Genomic DNA, 20223 nt, shown 5'->3' with positions numbered 1-20223 from the left:
CGGTGCCTGATCATGATGTAAAATTTTTTAATTTTAATATTTTAATACTCTAAAGTGTATGCATAAATAGTCATATTACAGAAAAAGAAACACATAGAATTAAAAGTAAATAAACTGCATAATTATCTTCTGCTTATAGAGACACCAATAAACAATGGATGTTTGTGAAAAGTAATAAAGAATTATTTTCCAAAAATAACTTCCATAAAAGTTTCAAGGAAACAGTCTTATTATTTAAACCATCTTTAAAGATGTGAGATATTGGGCTGGAGAGATGGCTCAGAGGTTAAGAGCACTGGCTGCTCTTCCAGAGGTCCTGAGTTCAACTCCCAGCAACGACATGGTGGTTCACAGCCATTTGTAATAGGATCTGATGCCATCTTCTAGTGTGTCTGAAGACAGTGATAGTGTACTCACATACAGTAAATAAATAAATAAATAAATCTTTTTTAAAAAAGAAGTGAAATATTACTACTGATCATCTTCAAAACCCTCAATCCAAAATAGCACGATTAGTACTTTACATATAGATAGTGTAGGCCATTCTCCTTTTGGATATAAGAAGAAAATATTCTCAAGTTAGTCCCCTCAGAATATTTAAGGATTATTACATAAGACTAAGAAAGGATTATTCCAGAATACCAAAAAAATGGTTTAACATCAATCAACAAAACAAAACCCGCCATTGCAAATGACCAAATAAAATTCAACATTATCTTGATAGGTACTCCAAGGGAATTTGTAAAATTTTGTTTTTATACTGATTAATTAAGAACATAATTATTACTAAACCTGAAACATAACATAATAAATAATATGCATAAGTAAAAAGCTATCATTACTTAAAGAATGCAGCATAAGAGACAGTATCATTAAAGTCCAGAACAAAATATACATAATAGTTACCACCATTATTATTTAACAAATTTTGAAATTCTCAGACATGTAATAGCTCAAGAATCTTTAAGTATTGTAATGTGAAAATCTTAAGTATTGGAAAGGAAAACAAAAATAATTACTATAATGATATTATATTTATGACCACCTGGAAAATACACAAAAAGTATTTAGAATTTGCTTATGATTGAAGTATTTAATAAGGTGGTTAGTTATGGAAGAAATACACAAGTATTAACAAGATTTGCTGAATAGAACCCCATTTTCCCAGGAATTGGGCTTAACAAGTGTGACGCTATAAAACTTAAAGGCTTCTGCACACAGCACAGGAAACCATCAGGTACGGAGAGGTCAGGAATCTTTGCCAGCTGTGCATCTGACAGAGGGTTGGTATCCAGAATATGTAAGGAAAAGCCAAGAGTCAAGGAAACAAACAACGCAATTAAAAATGGGCTATAGATCTGAACAGAAGAAATATGAATGGCTAAGAAATATCTCAAAAAGATGTTCATCATCCCTAGTAGTTAGGGAAAAGCAAACTAAACCAACTCTGGATTTCATCTTAGCCTAGTCAGAGTGGCTGCAATCAACAGAGCAGCCGATAACAAATGCTGTCCCAGATGTGTGGCAGACCCTGCCGTTGGTAACACTGCTAGCCAGTGCATCCATTCTGGAAATGAGTGCAGAGAGCTCTGGAAAAACTGAATATAAATTTACCATGTGACCCAGCTATGCCACTCTTTGCCCTATGCCCAAAAGACTTGACATCCTACTCCACAGACACATGCTCAGACACACTCTGTCCATTGCTGCCCTGTTCATAATAGGTAAGAAATGAAGCAACCTAAGTGGTCTTCAGCAGATGAAAGAATAATGAATATTTGGTGCATATACACAATGGAATACTATTCAACTGTAAAGAAAAAAGAAACAGTGAAACATGCAGGTAACCGGGTGGACCTGCACAAGATTATTTTGAGTGAAGTAAACCAGATTCAGAAAGAAAACTGCTACATGTTCTCCAAAAGCCCCAACTAGTCAAAATGCACAGAACGACTCAGGATGAAGTACCCAGCCCCAGTAGATAAATCTACAACACATCCCTGTACCTAAGGCTCGGGGAACGTTGAGGAAGATGTGGAAGAGCAACTTTGGGAGCTAAAGAACTGGAGAGCCTGCTGCAACACTGTATCTTCTAAATATGAGACCCCTATGAGAATTGGTTTCTTTTGGAGATAAGCATCCTAAATGGTTAACTAGCCTCAAGTAGTCAGCTATAAAAGGCTATTCGTAGTAGCAACACTAAACAGACTCAGTAGGTTGCATTTATATTTTTCTTTGCACACATGTACATATATAACGATGACAGCTAAAGAAGAGGCCACGAAATTAAAAGGGACTGGGATGATGTTGTAATTATATTTTAATTAAGTAAAAAAATAATAAAATTCAGTTTACTTTTTTTTCCTTAAATGAGCAGGAGCTAAATGAAGAAAAGGTCATTTTTCTATGGAAATGTGAAAGGTAGATTTAATTAATATAGATTCACTTGATATAAATGTTTTAACTTTAATTATAACATAGTCTGAAAGGCACCAAATATAGACAGCTACCAAAGTTATCTACATTCCAATGTAAGATTTTGTAAATGGGACTGAGCACAAGACATTTAGAAAAATGCATTTATGAGGTGTTATAGTATGGGCAGAAGGAGAGGAAACCATAAAGATGTCTAAGAAGAACAGTCATGGAGTCCAAGGGAAGAGAAGATATCCTCATGTTAAAATGATGTGGTAACAGTGACAAGCACTAAAGGATACAGTTGTTGGCTGCTGGAGGAGAGCCTGGTTGGCAGAAGATGTGTTTTTGGAGACAGGAAGTCAACTATCATGATAAATGCTGCAAGGAGACAGGAAAACAGAGCTTCAGAAGTTGGGCACTAAGGAGCCAGTTGGGACTTGGAGAACAGAGAGGTGGTGGAATTAGAAGGCAGCTGGAGGCTTGACCAAGGTATGCTGAGGAGTGAGAGAGGTAAGAAAATAAGAAAAGTGAGTGGGGTTTCTCTGGAGAACATTAATCTTCAGCATGGTAGAAGCAGATCTCACAGATGCTATAGGGAGCAATGGAGAATTTTTCTAAGTTGTCATCCTTCCTCTACCTCTGATTCCTCCTTCATTTCTAGTTTTTTTTAATCTGTCTTCCTTCTCTCCCACTCTCTCTCTTCCCCTTTCTACTCCCCCTCCCCCTCTTCCCCTTCTTTCTCCCCCTCCCCCTTTCCTCTCTCCCACCCTCCTCCCCCTCTCCCTTTCACTCTCTCTCTCTTTCCTACTCTCCCTTCTCCTTCTCTTCCCTCTCTCTCTCTCTCCCTCCCCTCCCCCTCCCTACCCTTCTCCCTCTCCCTCTTCTCCCTCCCCCTTTCCCTCTCTCTATCTTTCAGAGTCTCGCTATGTCATCTAAGTTAGCTTGGAACCTCTATGCTCCTGTTTTAGCCTCCTGAACGGTGGAATTACAGGCACGTAGCATCAGGTCTGCTTAGGTCTTATTTCAACACTGGTGAGTAAAAAGAAATGTCAGGAGAGATGTGAGGAGCCACAGGTCTGTGTGACAGCAGGGAACAGGGAAGAGAACAAGGACAAGGTAGGGAAATGGAAAGAGCAGCAACAGGGGATAATGAATTGATTGACCGATTCATTGATACCCAAGTGGGATATGCCTTATCTCAGACACAATAGAAGTGTGATTGCCAGTGATTTTATACTAGACAATGGAAGGGAACATGAGGAGAAATTCCTCGGGGGACATTCTTCACACATAGCTTCTAACAGTCTGCATCTTAACTGAATCACCAACAATCTGAGTGTTAAATGCTGACCTGTGCTGATTTTGGGATGTGTGGAACCTTTAAGACCTGGACTTGGAGGTTGAGGGGAGAGTTAGGTCATGAGGATGTATTAAGATCCTGGACCCTTCTTGTCTATTTTTCTTGGGTGCCATGAAGCAAATATCCTCCCCCCAACCCCCAATCCATGGTACATCTGTACCGTGATGTGCAATTCACAGAACTAAGGATATAGAGCTGTCTTAGTCAGGGTTTCTATTCCCACACAAACATCATGACCAAGAAGCAAGTTGGGAAAGAAAGGATTTATTCAGCTTACACTTCCACACTGCTGCTCATCACCAAAGGAAGTCAGGACTGGAACTCAAGCAGGTCAGGAAGCAGGAGCTGATGGAGAGGCTATGGAGTGATGTTTGATCACTAATTGAGAAAATGCCTTACAGCTGGATCTCATGGGGGCATTTCCTCAAGGGAGGCTCCGCTCTCTGTGATAACTCCAGCCTGTGTCAAGTTGACACACAAAACCAGCCAGTACACAGACCAAATGACCATGTACAGAAACTCCAGAAAACATGAGGCAAAATAAAACTTATTCCTTTATGAATTGAGTATTCCAGACAATTTGCTACAGCAGTAAAAGCTGATTGACACATCACCTGTTTGAAGATGAAATGGGAAGGGGTATGAAAACTAGGTTCAATCTCTTCAAAATCCATCAATGAACGGCAGAATGTGAGTTACCTGAGGAAATAAAAGAACAGCAAGGCTTCAGGTGTCTACTCTCCTACCCATGGGTGATGCCCAAGCTAAGCAAGCTATGGTAGTCCTCTTCTCAACTGATCTCTTCTGCAACCCAAAGTGCCACCTTTCAACGTTTTTCTTTTCTCCCCCATCCGTTTGTCCTTGACTGTGTCCTGGCTTCATTGTGAAGAATGTATCCTAGTGAGAGATGGAAGACATTGTACAATGTGGAATTTGAGAACAGCTAAGAGGCTCTGAAGGACCAATTGTAATCACCTGGGTTGAAAACATCTCAGGTAGCGGGAGCCACAGCCAATGAAAAGGCCCTGTGAAGAGGAGGTGTCAGCTTGTTGAAGAAAGAGCAATGAAGCCTGGGTGGCCAGGTGAGGAGCAAAGTGAGATGGCGAGGTCACAAGGAGATGGTGTCTCATCCTAGAGGCTGATGGGCTAGGCTGGGAGATGACTAGTTGCAAGAATCTGGGGAAGGATATTCTAGGAGCATAAAAAGTGGGTTGGCAAGGAAGTCCGATGTAGGGATTATCTTTCCCCAAATGCTCTGTGGGCAGATTTGATGTGAGGCCTAGGGGCGGGGGTGGGGGGGCCAACATGCTTTGGATTTTCAGAATTTCTGCACACACTGTAAAGAATGAGCTACCTGGAAGGTAGGACTTAGGGACAAAGTTCATGTACGCCCGATGCACACCTCATAGACACAGAAGGTCCTCTTATTAAACATAGTGTTGTCATATGGAGTTTTCCATCATGGTGTCCTACTGAACTGCTCAAACTCTGGAGCATTCAGAATCAGATTTTAGGATCTGAGATGCTTCACTGCGGGAGTCGGTATGAAACACTGGGAGGGTTGGGAGACGCCATAGTTGGCAAAATGTACATGAAATTGATGCAAAAAAAAATGGAGGGAGATAACCAGAATGCATAGTAGCCATGTATGATATCGTCAAAGAACATTTATTAATGAAAAAAAATCAACGACTGTTTTAAAACTGAAATAACCTCAGTATTAGCTCTGGTGCTGGTGTCTGTCTGTGCGTGTGTGTGTGTGTGTGTGTGTGTGTGTGTGTGTGTAACTATTCCCAGCCTCAGATTATTTTATTGTAATTGGACTATTTCTGAGAGGCATTTTTTATGTATTTTCAGAAATCAGAAAGAGAGAAAAATAGCCTGTTTATAAGGGTGCTGTGGGGAACCTTTATGCTGCCTTCCTCTCAAGCTCTTTGAAGACCAACTCATACCATCAAGAAGTCCTTAGATGCTAAAGACTTTTATAGGCAAGCCTGACTCCCCACAGTGAGTCCTTGAACTTTGAAAGAAAGAAGGCTGGTGGGGGAGGGCTGTGGGGGAGGGCTGGTGAGGAAGGGCTAGGGGGAAGGTTGGTGGGGAGGGCTGGTGAGAGAGGGCTGGTGAGGGAGGGCTGTGGGGGAGGGCTGATGAGGGGACAGCCAGTGAGATGGAACTTGGTCTCCAAGTTGGGCCGAGTGTGGAGAGAGGATGGGGAAGACATTTTCCCTGTCCACTCTGGGAGCCAGATACAGCTGATAAAAGGCCTGTTCTTCATCCAGAAAGACCCAACATGCACCCCTTTTGTGAAACTTTTGGAGTCATTGGGGGATGGGCAGACTTCTTCCTTATGTCTATTGCTGCGGTCTGGACTTGGGTCCTGGGATGGATGCTTCAGGTCTCTCCCATGGCCCCTGGACCAGCAAGCACTTTCAAGTCTTCGCCTCTCAGATTGGACCCCGCCCAGAAGGAGAGCCTTTTCTCTAATATCCTAAAAGCAGGATGGACACTGGCTCTGGGATCCTTCCCACCACCTGGCTTACTCTTGAGAGTTGAGTGGTAAATGAGAAACTGAAAAGTTCTGGGGAGTGACCAGTGTGGCCAACAAAAGTCTAATTGCACTTTTCAAAGGTGGAGCGGCCATCTGGCACGGCGAAGACACTCACTTTACATTTCTACTGACTGGGGTATGACTAAAGTCATTTACCATTAAGTTCTATTTGAATAAAACGCTAGTAGACATTTAGGTAATATTACAGAGCAATAAATGTTTAAGAGCCTAAGGGGTCTGAGCTCTCCAAAAGCAGTTCAGACCCAGATGCTAAAAACACTTCATATGTGTGCGCATGTGTGTGTGTGGGATTTTTCTCCCCCTCTCCTGGTTCCCTCACCCTCGGAATTCACATTCTGAATTGTTTAAGACTTTCCTGGCTGTGTCTCCTCTGCCCCCCTCTCCCCTTTCCCCTTTAATTCTTTTTTACACCGGGTAAAGAAGCACGAGGGAAATGTAGTTAAAATTCAAACGGCTTCCCCTTTATCATTACCATGAATCAACACAATAAATGAGCCCCTTCAGAGCTCGGTAATAAGAATTTGATAAATCATCAGCCAAAAATTAACTAGATGTCAAAACAATCTTTGGGAAGTGTGATGGATTAGGGGTGATAGCAGCAATTAATCTCCCAGCTTGAGTTCACCAGACAGACACAATGTAGGGAGATGGATTGGGGGGTGGGGGGTGGGAGGGATGGGGGTCCTTGCAAGGTCAGGACACTGCTGCAAAGAGGGGATAGGGAGGAGAGAGAGAGAGAGAGAGAGAGAGAGAGAGAGAGAGAGAGAGAATGAATGAGGAGGAGGAGGGAGAGGAGGAGGAGGAGAGAAGAGAGAAATCTTGATCCAAGAAGTCCTCTGAGTCTGCAACTGCAGGCACCCAGCAGCCTAGCCAGAGGTCAGTGGATGCCTTTGAAAAGCCCTGTCTCCAGCTGCTCTCTGATGAGCCAAACTCCTTCCCTCTCCTGCTAATAAATGCCACAAGTCTGTTCATAGAGCTTCCCGTGGGCAGAGACACCTTGAAGGGCTGCATTTAGTAAAGCCAGGCAGGGTGGCACCTTGTAAACTCCAGCCTGGAGGAAGGAGGTCAGAAAAGGGAGGAGTGGCTTGTGGGCGGGACTGAGCTATAACTGGCTCAGAAATGCAAGGCCTAGAGACCTCAGGGCCCAACTGGGGAGCAGGGATGGCCACGTGCACAGAGGAGGAGGGGCCCCTTCAAGCACCAATCTCATAAATCTCTCTTTTGGATGTGACTGCCTTTTTTGGTTCTATTTATTTGGCCGATTTAAAAAAACAAAAAACAAAAAACAAAAAAAACAGGGTTTGTATTATTGGAAGAAATAAAAATTGGCAGAGAACTTAGAAAGGGCCCTTGTGTTTCCCTCCCAGCCTGGGAACCTCGAGTTGGTCTCAACTTGAAATGTAGGGGGAATGGTGGCTGGGAAGGGACAAGTTTGGGATCAGGAAGTAGGAGAAAGACACTCAAAGCATTCCTCAGCCAGGCAGAGCATGTGAACCTTTCCTATTAAGGAAAGTGACCGAGTCCTGTGTAATGGCTACAGTATTGTCAGGCATTGGGGCCTGAGAGCTGTTGCACACACCACCCCTCCTCAACTCCTACCCCTACCCCCCCCCCCCACACACACACACATACACAGAGTTCTTGCTGAAAAAAAAAAAAAAAATCCCTGTAGGGTTTATGTGATGGGATATTTGTTGCCACCCCTGCTAACAATGGTTGGTACTTATTGGCTTTATAATAATCACAAAGCAATACTAATGCTCGGTAACTACCTAAAGCTTTCTGTTTATAAAGCTCTGTTGAAGCCCAAGGTCTAACTCGGGGTACTTGACATGCTACACTGATTCCCAGTTCACAACACAGAACTAGGGCTGATCCTAGCTAATACAGCAATGTGGTGGTGTATTTCAGTCCCTCCATTTGCAGAGAAGGTAAACTGGCAGAAGGGTTCAGTGGTCGGAGAAAGCAAGCTTCCCCTGGCATTATGGGTTAGGTCTAATCCCTATGAACACCGGGTTCCAGCTGGGCTGCTAGCACTGTTTTCTGAGGTTGTGGGGCCTAGGGATGGAGGTAGGTCCAGCACTGGTTCCAATCTGCTTCCTGCTCAGCTAAAGTATGGGGAGATGTTCTTTAAGCTCCTGCTGCCTTGGACCGTGTGGTTCTCTGAGACCACGCCCCCTTTGCCAAGATAGCCCCTCTCGTGCATTGTGAGCCCTCAAGTTGATGCGGTCCAGCATGTAAAAGTAGCACAGCCAGTGTTCAGAAAACACACACACACATACACAAACACACCTAACACCCAGGCACACACACATACCTGCGCATAACACATACAAACATACACACACATAACACACACACATCTAACATAAACATACGCCTAACATACACACACAAACATACACACACACCTAATACACAGACACACACATACACGCATGTAACATATACAAACATACACCTAACACACACATCTAACATACACACACCGAACACGCACATATACACCCAAAACACACACCTAATACACTAACACACACACATACATTCATGTAACACACACACACATACACACACATACATACAACTAACACACACACACATACCTAACGCATACATACATCTAACACACATATACACACACATCTAACACACAACTAACACATAGGTACACACAACACATGCACAAGCACACATACACTAATACACTCAGGGACACCAAAAGAACCTTCTGAGTCCTCAGATCATTCACTTATCGTCCTCTCAACTTGCTTCAGACACACAGGCAGCTTCCTAGTCCTCACACCCAAGGCGCAAGCTCTACCCACAGTCCTTGCACAAGCTCCTCCCATGGCGCAAGCTCCACCCACAGTCCTTGCACAAGCTCCTCCCACGGTGCAAGCTCCACCCACAGTCCTTCTACAAGCTCCTCCCATGGCACAAGCTCCACCCACAGTCCTTCTACAAGCTCCTCCCATGGCACAAGCTCCACCCACAGTCCTTGCTCAAGCTTCTCCCCGAAGCTTTTTATACCGCATAGAGAATCCAAGCTAACTCCTTTCCATCTTTGCTAACAACACGTCACCTTCTGGGTGAGATCTTCACCCTTAGCACCTGCTTCCCACCTCTCCTTTCTTTGCTCCCTTTTTATGTAGCGCGTTCAGTCCCACTCGACAGATATTTGCATGTCTTCATATCTGTCCCTCCCTGAGGATGTCGGCTCCCTCAGAAAACTGCATTCTCTCCTCTTCCATTTTGTTCCCTACTGCGTGCTGAAAGCCTAGGATCACATCTGGAATAACAGGTGCCCCGTGCATCTTTGTGAGAGAAAGCAAGCTTTCTGCTATGTACCCACCTCCTGGGGTTGTCTGATCCTTGGGCCTCAGTATTTGGCTGAGAAGCAGGTTTAAAAGCATGAGCAGCATAGCCTAGCCAACCTTCAGACTGAAGGCTGTTTGGATCACTGGAGGGAAGCTGAGCTGAGATGGTGGGAGGAGGGGGGGAGCTTGTGCGCAAAGGAGGCAGGAACCCAGCTACTGTAACACTCAATCAGAGGATGTAGGGATCGCGAAGCTTTGAGCTCCATCATTAAATTACACACTGTGGAAATGGAGCAAAAATCACATAAAATAAGCCCAGGAGCGGACCTGGAAATGGCTGAACCGAATCTCAGCACTGGGTCTCAGAGTTCTTCTGCCCTGAGAAACTTAACAGAACTGTCGAGGAATAGGCAGTTCTAAAACTGTCTAAAATCATGACTGAACTGCCTTCCCTTCCCTTCCTCCCAACCCTCCTTCCTTCCCTCCCTTCTTCTCTTCCACACTCCTCCTCCCCTTTTTACCTTTCTTTCTCTCTTTAATTCTCTTTTTGTGATGAGGTTTCATTATGTAGCCCAGGCTGGCTTCAAACTCACAGCAACTCTTCTGCCTTAGCCATCTGGGGTTACAGGCTCCCATGACCGCACCCCAGACACCAGAGTTTACCACAGGCACTTTCTTTTCCTCGTCCTATCCACGGAATGCATTTTGGGACTAGACTGAGGCATAGAAGGCTGTGCAGCTCAGTAGACCATAAAAACAAATTCTTAGAGACTGACTCTTTCTTTCCCTCCCTTCCTCCTTCTCTCCCTCCCTCTCTCTATCTTCCTCCCTCCCTCCTTCCCTCCCTCTTTCTCTCCTTACCTCTCTCTCTCCCCCTTCCTTCTTTCCTCCCTCCCTCCCTCCTTCTCTCTCTCCCTCTCTTCTTTCCTCCTTCCCACCCTCTTTCCCTCCCACCTCTCTGTTTCTATCTCCCTCCCTCCTCCTCTCCCTTCCTCACTTCTTCTCTCCCTCCCTCCTTTTCTCCCTCCCTCCTTGTCAATGGTTCCTACCACAGGGGATAAAATGTATTACTAAGAACAAACAAATGGCTGCATATTTAAGTATATCAAGCCTTAAGCATTTTTGGCTTCATATTTTAAGTGCTATTCACTATTTGAGAATTTTAAAAGATGAGCCATGTGATATTGCTTTATGTAAGAGTAATAAACTAACTTGAACTAGAGTTGCTAGGGTCTGACCTACTGTGCACAAATCTAAGCCTGTTCTCTTCTTTCTCCATCCTGTGCTGCGTAGCGCCCTCTGCTGTCAGAAAGAAGTATGGTAAATGTTTGAGTTAACTGCCAAGAGCCCATGTAAGCTGTTTCCTTCTCTTCCTGAACTGACTTTGGTGCAAATATTAACTGTCACCCTGTGAGGTTCTGCATTTTACTAAGTTCTCTAAGTGGCTGTCATTTCATATTCCACCAGTTTAGAGAAAGTTGTTAGTGCAGGTTGATCCCTGTTTTCTTCTATTCCTCGCTCCAAAGCTTCCTGCAGCCCAACTAACAAGAAAGGTAGACAGAAGAACAGGAAAATTCAGGGAAGATGAACCATAATTCATAAAGAGGACTTCAGGACGAACTATGGTTTTGGAAAATTCCCTATTTAATTCTGGCTGAGCTCCATAGATAAGTCCCAGGGTAATGCACACATGCAGAGATGATAGGGGGCCTTGCAAGAGTGTTCATTCTATCCTTCCATGGTGTGGGTCCAGGGGGTGGAACTCAGGCTGTCAGTCTTGACAGAAAATGCACTGATCTCTTAAGCCATATCTTGGGCCCATTAAAAAATATTTTTAAAAGTTATTTCATCTTAAGATGAAGTATAGAAGTTACAGGGACTTTGGAACTCAGAGTTCTGCTTAAAACTGTAGAGCTGGCCTCCTGGATTAATTATGTTGGCTTCAGTTTCCAGATATAAGAAGAAGCAGAAGAAGAAGGGGGAGGGGATGGGGGAGAAGGAGAAATAGGAGGAAGAAGAGGAAGGAAGAGGAAGTGGAGGAGGAGAAGAAGAGGAGGAAGAGGAGGAGGAGAAAAAAAAGAAAAGAAAAGCAATCTACCCCCACAGGATTATTCTGAAGATAACTGAGAAGACAAAACTATAATTCCTATTAAAGAATAAACGTCACTTAAATACACTTTAAAGATCTGTCTTTTGTGTGCCATTCTAATTCCAAATAAGCAAGAGAAGATGGGGGCAGGGCAGGGAGACAGCCATTGGGGCACCTGAGATTTGTGTTGTTTTACATATTGCTGCTACTAAGACTGTGAACCAGGGGAACATCCAACCGAATTACCCCAAACTGTACAGCCCCTCACTAAAATGTAACACACCCACTCAAGGGACAGGTAAGGGATTTCCGGGAAAGAGTCATGAGAATCCAGATTTAACAATGTTTTGCAAAATTATTCTTGACTCACAGGTAAACATCAGAAATAAGTGATATGATCTCAATAAGCCAAGACATCAAATGCCTGTGCTTTTATTTCCCATGGCTGAGGAGTTAGAGCATCTTCTACACCTACTATAGCAGTGTGGTTGCCAGCATCCCCCTTCTGCTAACCCATGGGGATCAAATGGTACTTCCTGTCCAGCACACAGAAAAGGGAAACCTGTTCCTGCCTCCTGAAGATACTGTTACAGAACAGGATGCATCCTCTTTGGAAGATTTTTGATCAAACATTCTAATACATATGACAAAACACCAAGAGGTTCTTTCCATGGAAGTTGAAGATCTCTAAATGTGTGCCATCTTATGTTCCCAGTTTGGGTGACCAGAGATATTTGCTGGTACCTAGAAATGGGGTTTAAGTTCAGTCATTTTATTGTCTTGAATCTTAGAGTTCTCTGAGATGTCAACATTTTCTACTAGAGTTGTCAGGCCTTGGTAATTAAGACACTTCAGTCTAGCACTGTCTGGAAAGCCTTCTGAGCTCGGCATAAAATGGGGACTCCCTTTATCAGTAGGGTTTCTCCTTCTCTGACCTTGTCTGGGGAACTCAAAACCCCCATACCCTCTACCTGTGGAATGTCATGCAGGCCTGGTGAAATTACAGGTTAAGCTTCCTTTCTCCTCAATAAGATAAGAAACTAAGAACCGAATCAGCAAGCATCTGAGATTCCTGAAATGCCTCCCCATGCTAATGAGGCATCTCACCTCATACCCTTAGCCTTCAGCCAATGACCTTTGTCCACCCTATATACTCCTACCCCCTTTCCTAAAACTATATAACCCTTGATTAACCCCAAATAAAGTGTATGTGTACAACCTCACCTTAAATAAAGGAATAAACACAAGCTAAGATCATCTTAGAGAGCTCTTTCATTGAAGACTGTCAGAAAAGGCCTTTATCTAAAAGAGCTGTAACACCAAGATCCTCAGAGAAGGCCTTCTCTCTCCCCAACCCCCCTGACACTCACTCCTAGCCAGACCAGGATCCTGCAGACCCCACCTGTTTTGAACTCAGCTTCATCCTTCCAGACTAGTGTCTACACACCCTGAGAGGGGGGAAGTAGAAGATGTGTAACCACAACTAGACCCCCAAAACACATTACAAGAATCATGGAAATAAGGTAAAAATGGGTAAATGAGGCAAGGTGGCTTGTTCGCCTCCAGTAGTGTTCACATCTCAACCCTCATTAACCAAAGAAGATGAAAACAGCAGCTAATAGTTGAGAGGGAGTTTTATACCCAGCTGTAATTCTCTGTTGACATATAGTAGAAACATAGGTTTTTGAAAGTGGAGGCTGGAAGTATAATTCAGTGGAAGAACACGTTTTGTTTAATCCCTAATGTCCCAAAAAGAAATTATTTGTGATTAAGTAGGATTACATTGATATAATAAAGACATGGAAAATAGCCATAAAATTGGTTCTTCTATTAGTAAATTAAATCTCCCATATATTAAAAAATATACTTAAGTAAGTCTGTGAGTACACAGTGCATTTCCACTTTTAAGAGGACAACACATGTCTTGTATTGAAATAAAACAAGAATATAGAATTACTTGAATTTAAATTTCTTCTGTACAAACTTTGATGTGACTGTAAACATTATTTATCCAATCTTTGTAACTATTTACTGTGTGTTATGTCTTGTAAAAAGAAGGTATGTGTTAGAGGTGTGTGTATAGAAGCATAACTGGCCACATGATTCCCATGATTATCTAGTTGGAGGCACAAAAGAACAAGATGACCACTGAGCTCTTTTAGGTTAGGGTCTGCATACTTGAAAAGCCAGTCAGTTAGCTAAGTGTGAACCAAATTCATGGAAATGAGGGGAATATTGTGGCATCAGAGGCTTGGCACAGCATAGACCCTCAGACAGATATGTGCGGCAGATAGGGAGCAAACATGTAAAAGAGGTACTGAGGGCATGAACAAAAATCAAAGGTTGGAAATCTGTTGATAGTCTTCTCTACACATTTTACATTCTCATCTTAGGGTGATGGAGACATTTGGCGTACCTGAAGAAGTACAGAAAGCTTTTATTTCCATGAAGTCCTTGTTGCATGATGAGACTTTTCCTGGGGAGATGCAACACACATGCATCTATTTACCCTCTATAGGGAACCCATGACAGGCCAAAAGTATGGACATTATCAAAATTCAGTGTGGGTAACTAATGAGTTTTAATGGGGCTTCTTACAGAAATATGGATGAAGGATTACTTACAGAAGCAGAAATGACTCAAAGACAGCTGCCTCACCAAAACCCATCCAAGCATGGGTGACAGTTCATATAGGCTGTGACCGTGGAGCATACTGCACAGTGTGTAGGCAGTTCAACAGGTTCAAGCGAATATCTTTCAAGTGACTCAGTTGGTCTAAATCTCTTCCAGGCAGCTGGTCTGGTCTCAGTCTTCTCTGCAGCTTGTCTTGTCTGAGAGTGACTCTCATCAGCTTTACCGTTTACTCTTAGGGGTAGCTAGTAAATTTGGTCAGTTTCAGGGACTTCCTGAAGATGTTTTGAGCTACTTACCTTCTCTCTTAAAGAGCTTCCCTGCAGGATGTAATGTTTCAAACATGAAAGAACCTGCTGCACAAGAGTCCCATTTATTAATAATTGATCTTAATGCCTGTGGCATTGGGGATCCTATTTAGAAAATCACTTTCTGTGCTAATGAGTTCAAGTGTATTGCCTATTTTCTCCTCAATCAGGGAATCAGGTCTTATGTTAAGATCCTTAATATATTTGAAATTAAGATTTGTGCAGGATGTCTTAGGGTTTCCACTGCTGTGAAGAGATACCATGACCAAGGCAACACTTAAAAAGGACAACATTTAATTGGAGCTAGCTTGCAAGTACAGTGGTTCAGTCCATTATCATCATAAAAGCAGAATCAGTCATTGACCAATGAAACAGAATTGAGGACCCGTATTTAAACCCACACTTCTACAGCTACCTGATTTTTATGACAGTACTATGCTGTTGTTACCATTGCTCTGTAGTATAACACAAAACTTGGTACATTGATAATTTTAGTGGGTTTTTAAACTGTAGTTATTCAGGATTGTTCCTGAGTCTTTTGTATTTCCATATAAATTTATGTTTTGGTGGTGGTGGTGGTGGTGTTCAATTTTTATGAAGAATTGAAATGGAATTATGATAAGGATGGTGTTAAATCTGTTGATTACTTTTGATAGGATGAGTATTTTCAAAATTATTAGTTCTTCTAACCCATGAGCATGAAAAGTTTTTTCATCTTCTGGTATCTTCTTCAGTTTGTTTTCAGTGTCTTAAATTTTTCAGTATACAAGTCTTTGCTTCCTTGGCTAGATTTATTTCAAGATGTGTGTGTGTGTGTTATTGTAAATGATGTCATTTCCTTGATTTTTGATGTTTTTGTCATTTGTACATAGGAAAACTACTAATATTGGTCTCAATTTTGTATCCTTCTAATTTGCTGAATGCATTTATCACATACAGGAGTTTTTTGGTGCAGTCTTTAGGGCATTTTACAAAAAAGAAATCATGTCATCTACAAATAAAGATACTTTGCCTTCTTTCTTTCCTCTTTATAGACCTTTTATCTCCTTTTCTTGCCTTATTGCTCTAGCTAAAATTTCAAGTATAGATAGATCAGGTGTGGGAAAAGTAAACATCTTTGTCTTCTTCCTGACTCTATTGGAAATTCTCTGAGTTTTCTGTATTTAACAAGATATTAACTGTTAGATTCCTACAAATTACCTTTATTATGAAGATGTGTCCTCTCTGTAACTATTCCCGCCAGGACTTTTATCATGATTGGGTGTTGGATATGGTCAAAGGACTTTTCTGTATTTCATAAGATTATTGTATAGCTTATGTCCTTTAGTCTACTTATGTGGTGGATTGTATTTATTCATTGACAAATGTTGAACCATTTATGTGCCTGTAGGATGAACTCAACGTGGTAGTGCTGGATAATTTTTTGGATATATGCTTGAATTTGGTTTTCAAGTAATTATTAATAAATTTTCATTCACGTTCATCAGAGATACTGGCTTACAACTTTCTTTTTTGTTGGGTCTTTGTCTGATTTTTGTATCAGCGTAATGCTGTCTACATAAAAGAAAAAGATACCATCACTGGAATAAAGAGGCAGCCTGCAGAATGGGAAAAAATATTTAACAGCTATACAACTGATATAGAGTTACTATCAAGAATATATTTTTTAAATTTAAAAACCAAACAAGAAAATAAACAACCCAATTAAAAAGTGAGCCATTGACTTAGACAGGGTTTCTATTCCTGCACAAACATCATGACCAAGAAGCAAATTGGGGAGGAAAGAGTTTATTCAGCTTACACTTCCATACTGCTGTTCATCACCAAGGAAGTCAGGACTGCAACTCAAACAGGTCAGGAAGCAGGAGCTGATGCAGAAGCCATGGAGGGATGTTCCTTACTGGCTGGCTTCCCCTGGCTTGCTCAGCCTGCTCTCTTATAGAACCCAAGTCTGCCAGCCCAGAGATGGTCCCACCCACAAGGGGCCTTTCCCCCTTGATCACTAATTGAGAAAATACCCTACAGCTTGATCTCATGGAGGTACTACCCCAACTGAAGCTCCTTTCTCTGTGATAACCCCAGCCTGTGTCAAGTTGACACATAAAACTAGCCAGTACAGCCATAGAACCAAATAAATAAATAAATGAAAGAAGAAAAGGAAGGAAGGAAGGAAGGAAGGAAGGAAGGAAGGAAGGAAGGAAGGAAGGAAGGGAGAGTTCTCAAAAGATGAAATAAAAGACTGAGAAACACTTTCAAAATATTCTTTATCCTTAGCTGTCAGAGAAATACAAAGTAAAACATCTTAAATTTCGTCTTCACCCAGTCAGAATGGCAAAGGTCAAAAAATAAAAAATGACAAAATACTGGACATGAGGAAGTGGGAACACTTCTTCACTGTTGAGCACAGTTCAAAATGGTAGGGCCACTAGGGAAATAAGTGTGGACCTGTCTCACAAAGCTGAAGATAGATGTACCACAAGATCCAGCTATACCACTCGTAGTTATATTCCCAAAATTATTCCATATCCAACTACAGAGACAACTTCTCACCCCTAATCATTGCTTCTTTATCCACAAGAGTCAGGAAATGGAAACAGGATGGATGGTCAGAAAGTTGCTAAACAGCCATGAGAATGAGAGTGTCAGAAAAGGGAGATAAAGGGTTAAAATTAATAATGGCAGAGGGAGGGTTAAAATTGGTAGGAAAGTGGAGGGAAATGTAGAGAGGGGAGGATGGCAAAGGACAAATAGCACTGAAACTTTTTAAAAAGATATAAAGTATAAAGCACTGTAGAAACCCCATTTAGATATCCATTCTTTCTCTCTCTCTCTCTCTCTCTCTCTCTCTCTCTCTCTCTCTCTCTCTCTCTGTGTGTGTGTGTGTGTGTGTGTGTGTGTGTGTGTGTGTGTGTGTGTGTGCATCCAAAAAAAGAGTTTCAATGAAGTCACCCTACATCAAGGCAACAATGAGTCCAGTAGACACCAGAAACTAACAAATAACCCCAGTGCCAGAAATGTGTGACTTTTGGAAGTAGGCCAGTGAGGTCCCATAGGTCCCCAAACACCACAGGCTATGCCCATTGCTCTTGGTTACTCCCCAGAACTTGACAATAAGACTCTATTGCTGAAGATACCCACATACTTGTGTCATAAAACATGGCAAAATCAAGTGGGTACAGATCTGGAAGCTCCATCCCTACTGGCAAGCTCTCACGGTGCTAGAATGTGCTATGCAGAAGTGTAATTGTCAACCCATTTGAACCATTTTCACCAATAATCACTGGTCTGGCAAGGCATGCCAACATGCAATAGTGGCCTTAAAGCCACTAACCACTTTATAACTGAATTTAAATCCTACTCTGTAAGATGTAGATGGTATCTCCAATACCATTATTTAGCAAGAACACATAGCTAAACAGGTTATACATCATAGGGAGAACTTACTACTATTACGCTGGTAAATTGGCATAGTATTAAACCAGTGCCTAATGGCTTATACCTACTGTCTTAGTCAGGGTTTTACTGCTGTGAACAGACACCATGACCAAGGCAACTCTTATAAAGGACTACATTTAATTGGGGATGGCTTACAGGTTCAGAGGCTCAGTCCATCATTATCAAGGTGGGAGCATGGCAGCATCCAGGTAGGCATGATGCAGGCAGAGATGAGGGTTCTACATCTTCATCTGAAGGCTGCTAGTAGAAGGCTCCCAAGCAGCTAGGATGAGGGTATTTAAGCCCACATCCACAGAGACACACCTACCCTAACAAGGCCACACCCATCCCAACAGGTCCACACCTTCTAATAATTCCATCCCTGGGCTGAGCATATATAAACCATCACACCTATAGATAAATGCATGTTTCAACTCTCACTGAGAAACTTCTGTTTGCAGCTCATGGTGATTAACAAAGAGACCCACAACTGGCAAAGGTGCAGAGGATATGAGGCTACAGAATGATCAGTTATAAAGGGAATGTCTATACTACCCCCCTCCTGAGAATCAGGGATCATGGTGAAAAGGGGGAGCAAAAAGGGTGTGAGAGGATGACTCTGAGGAAACACTATCCTGTGTACACAGCAGGAAAGCTGCAATAGGAGCTCACAGAAGAGTGACATGCATGACCACATGCACAAAACACTTGCAATCACCAGCCATAGCAAATCCAAGCTTGCAGAGAGGAGTCAGGCACACAAATGAACACCTGACTGTGGTGCTATTGGCGATTGTTACCTGCTGGGAGAGGGAGAGGCAGGTTTCTCTTAGAATGTATTCTATAGCAGGTCAACCACAATCAAGCAGAATGCCACACATTCAAGAGTACTTGGGGTGCACAAACTGGTCCTGTAGGTCGCTTTGTTTTGTTGATTCTTTGACAACACAGTTGGATGTACAAAGAAGGTGGACATGAGAAGAGTTGGAGGAGGGGAGTGTCTATGATCAAAACACTTTGGATGAAACTTTCAAATAACAGTAATGAGAACCACCTTGCGGGGGTGGGGGGGGACCTTTTTAAGATCTAATGAAAATTTCTTTTTGAAAACCAGGTTGGTCCCTTCTGGTCCAGCCAGCACTGGGGTAGCTAGGGCGAGGAGTCGGCTGACACCCACCAGCTACCCACAAGACCCGCCAGGGGATCTTAAGACCTCTGGTGAGTGGAACACAGCTGCTGCTCCAATCCAATCGCGCAGGACTTGAGACTGCATTAGTTAGGGAGCAGAAAACCCGGGCTGATCAAGGGCACAATTCCCTTCCAGTCCATGCCAGCACAGGGGTACCTTGGGCGTGGAGTCTGCGGACACCCGTAAGGTATACACAGGATCCTCCACGGGATCTTTAGACCTCTGTGAGTGGATCACAACTTCTGCCAGGAGGCAGGTTCAAACACCAGATATCTGGGCACCTTCCCTGCAAGAGGAGAACCTACCTGCAGAGAGTACTCTGAACACTGAAACTCAGGAGAGAGCTAGTCTTCCAGGTCTGTTGATAGAGGCTAACATAAACACCTGAGGAAAAAGATCTAACCAGAGACAACTACAACAACTAACTCCAGAGATTATCAGATGGCAAAAGGCAAACTATAAGAATTTTACTAACAGAAACCAAGACCACTCACCATCATCAGAACGCAGCACTCCCACCCCACCCAGTCCTAGGCACCCCAACACACCCAAAAAACTAGACCCAGATTTCAAAGCATATCTCATGATGATAGTAGAGGACATCAAGAAGGACTTTAATAACTCACTTAAAGAAATACAGGAGAACACTGCTAAACTGGTAGAAGACCTTAAAGAGGAAGCACAAAAGTCCCTTAAAATATTGCAAGAAAACACACCCAAACAGGTGATGGAATTGGATAAAACCATCCAAGACCTAAAAAGGGAAGTAGACACTATAAAGAAGACCCAAAGTGAGGCAATGCTGGAGATAGAAAACCTGGGAAAGAAATCTGGAACTATAGATGCAAGCATCAACAACAGAATACAAGAGATGGAAGAGAGAATCTCAGGTGCAGAAGATTCC

At 42.6% G+C, this 20223-nt stretch overlaps 2 long non-coding RNA genes across 2 annotated transcripts; one reads left to right on the top strand and one right to left on the bottom strand.

Annotated features, from left to right (window-relative positions):
• Positions 1–2537: 2537 nt before the first annotated feature.
• Positions 2538–10110, bottom strand: Gm31843. Its single transcript, XR_378836.2, has 3 exons — positions 9703–10110; positions 4393–4477; positions 2538–2796 (listed from the first exon to the last, which is right to left on the bottom strand). It is a non-coding gene; the product is annotated as a predicted gene, 31843 (long non-coding RNA).
• Positions 2812–5746, top strand: Gm39148. The gene is made up of 3 exons (XR_870274.3): positions 2812–2928; positions 4668–4860; positions 5636–5746. It is a non-coding gene; the product is annotated as a predicted gene, 39148 (long non-coding RNA).
• Positions 10111–20223: the final 10113 nt, after the last annotated feature.

Source organism: Mus musculus, chromosome 8 (assembly GCF_000001635.26).
Source record: "Mus musculus strain C57BL/6J chromosome 8, GRCm38.p6 C57BL/6J".
Classification (NCBI taxonomy): domain Eukaryota; kingdom Metazoa; phylum Chordata; class Mammalia; order Rodentia; family Muridae; genus Mus; species Mus musculus.
This window is presented reverse-complemented; position numbering and strand designations above follow the sequence as displayed.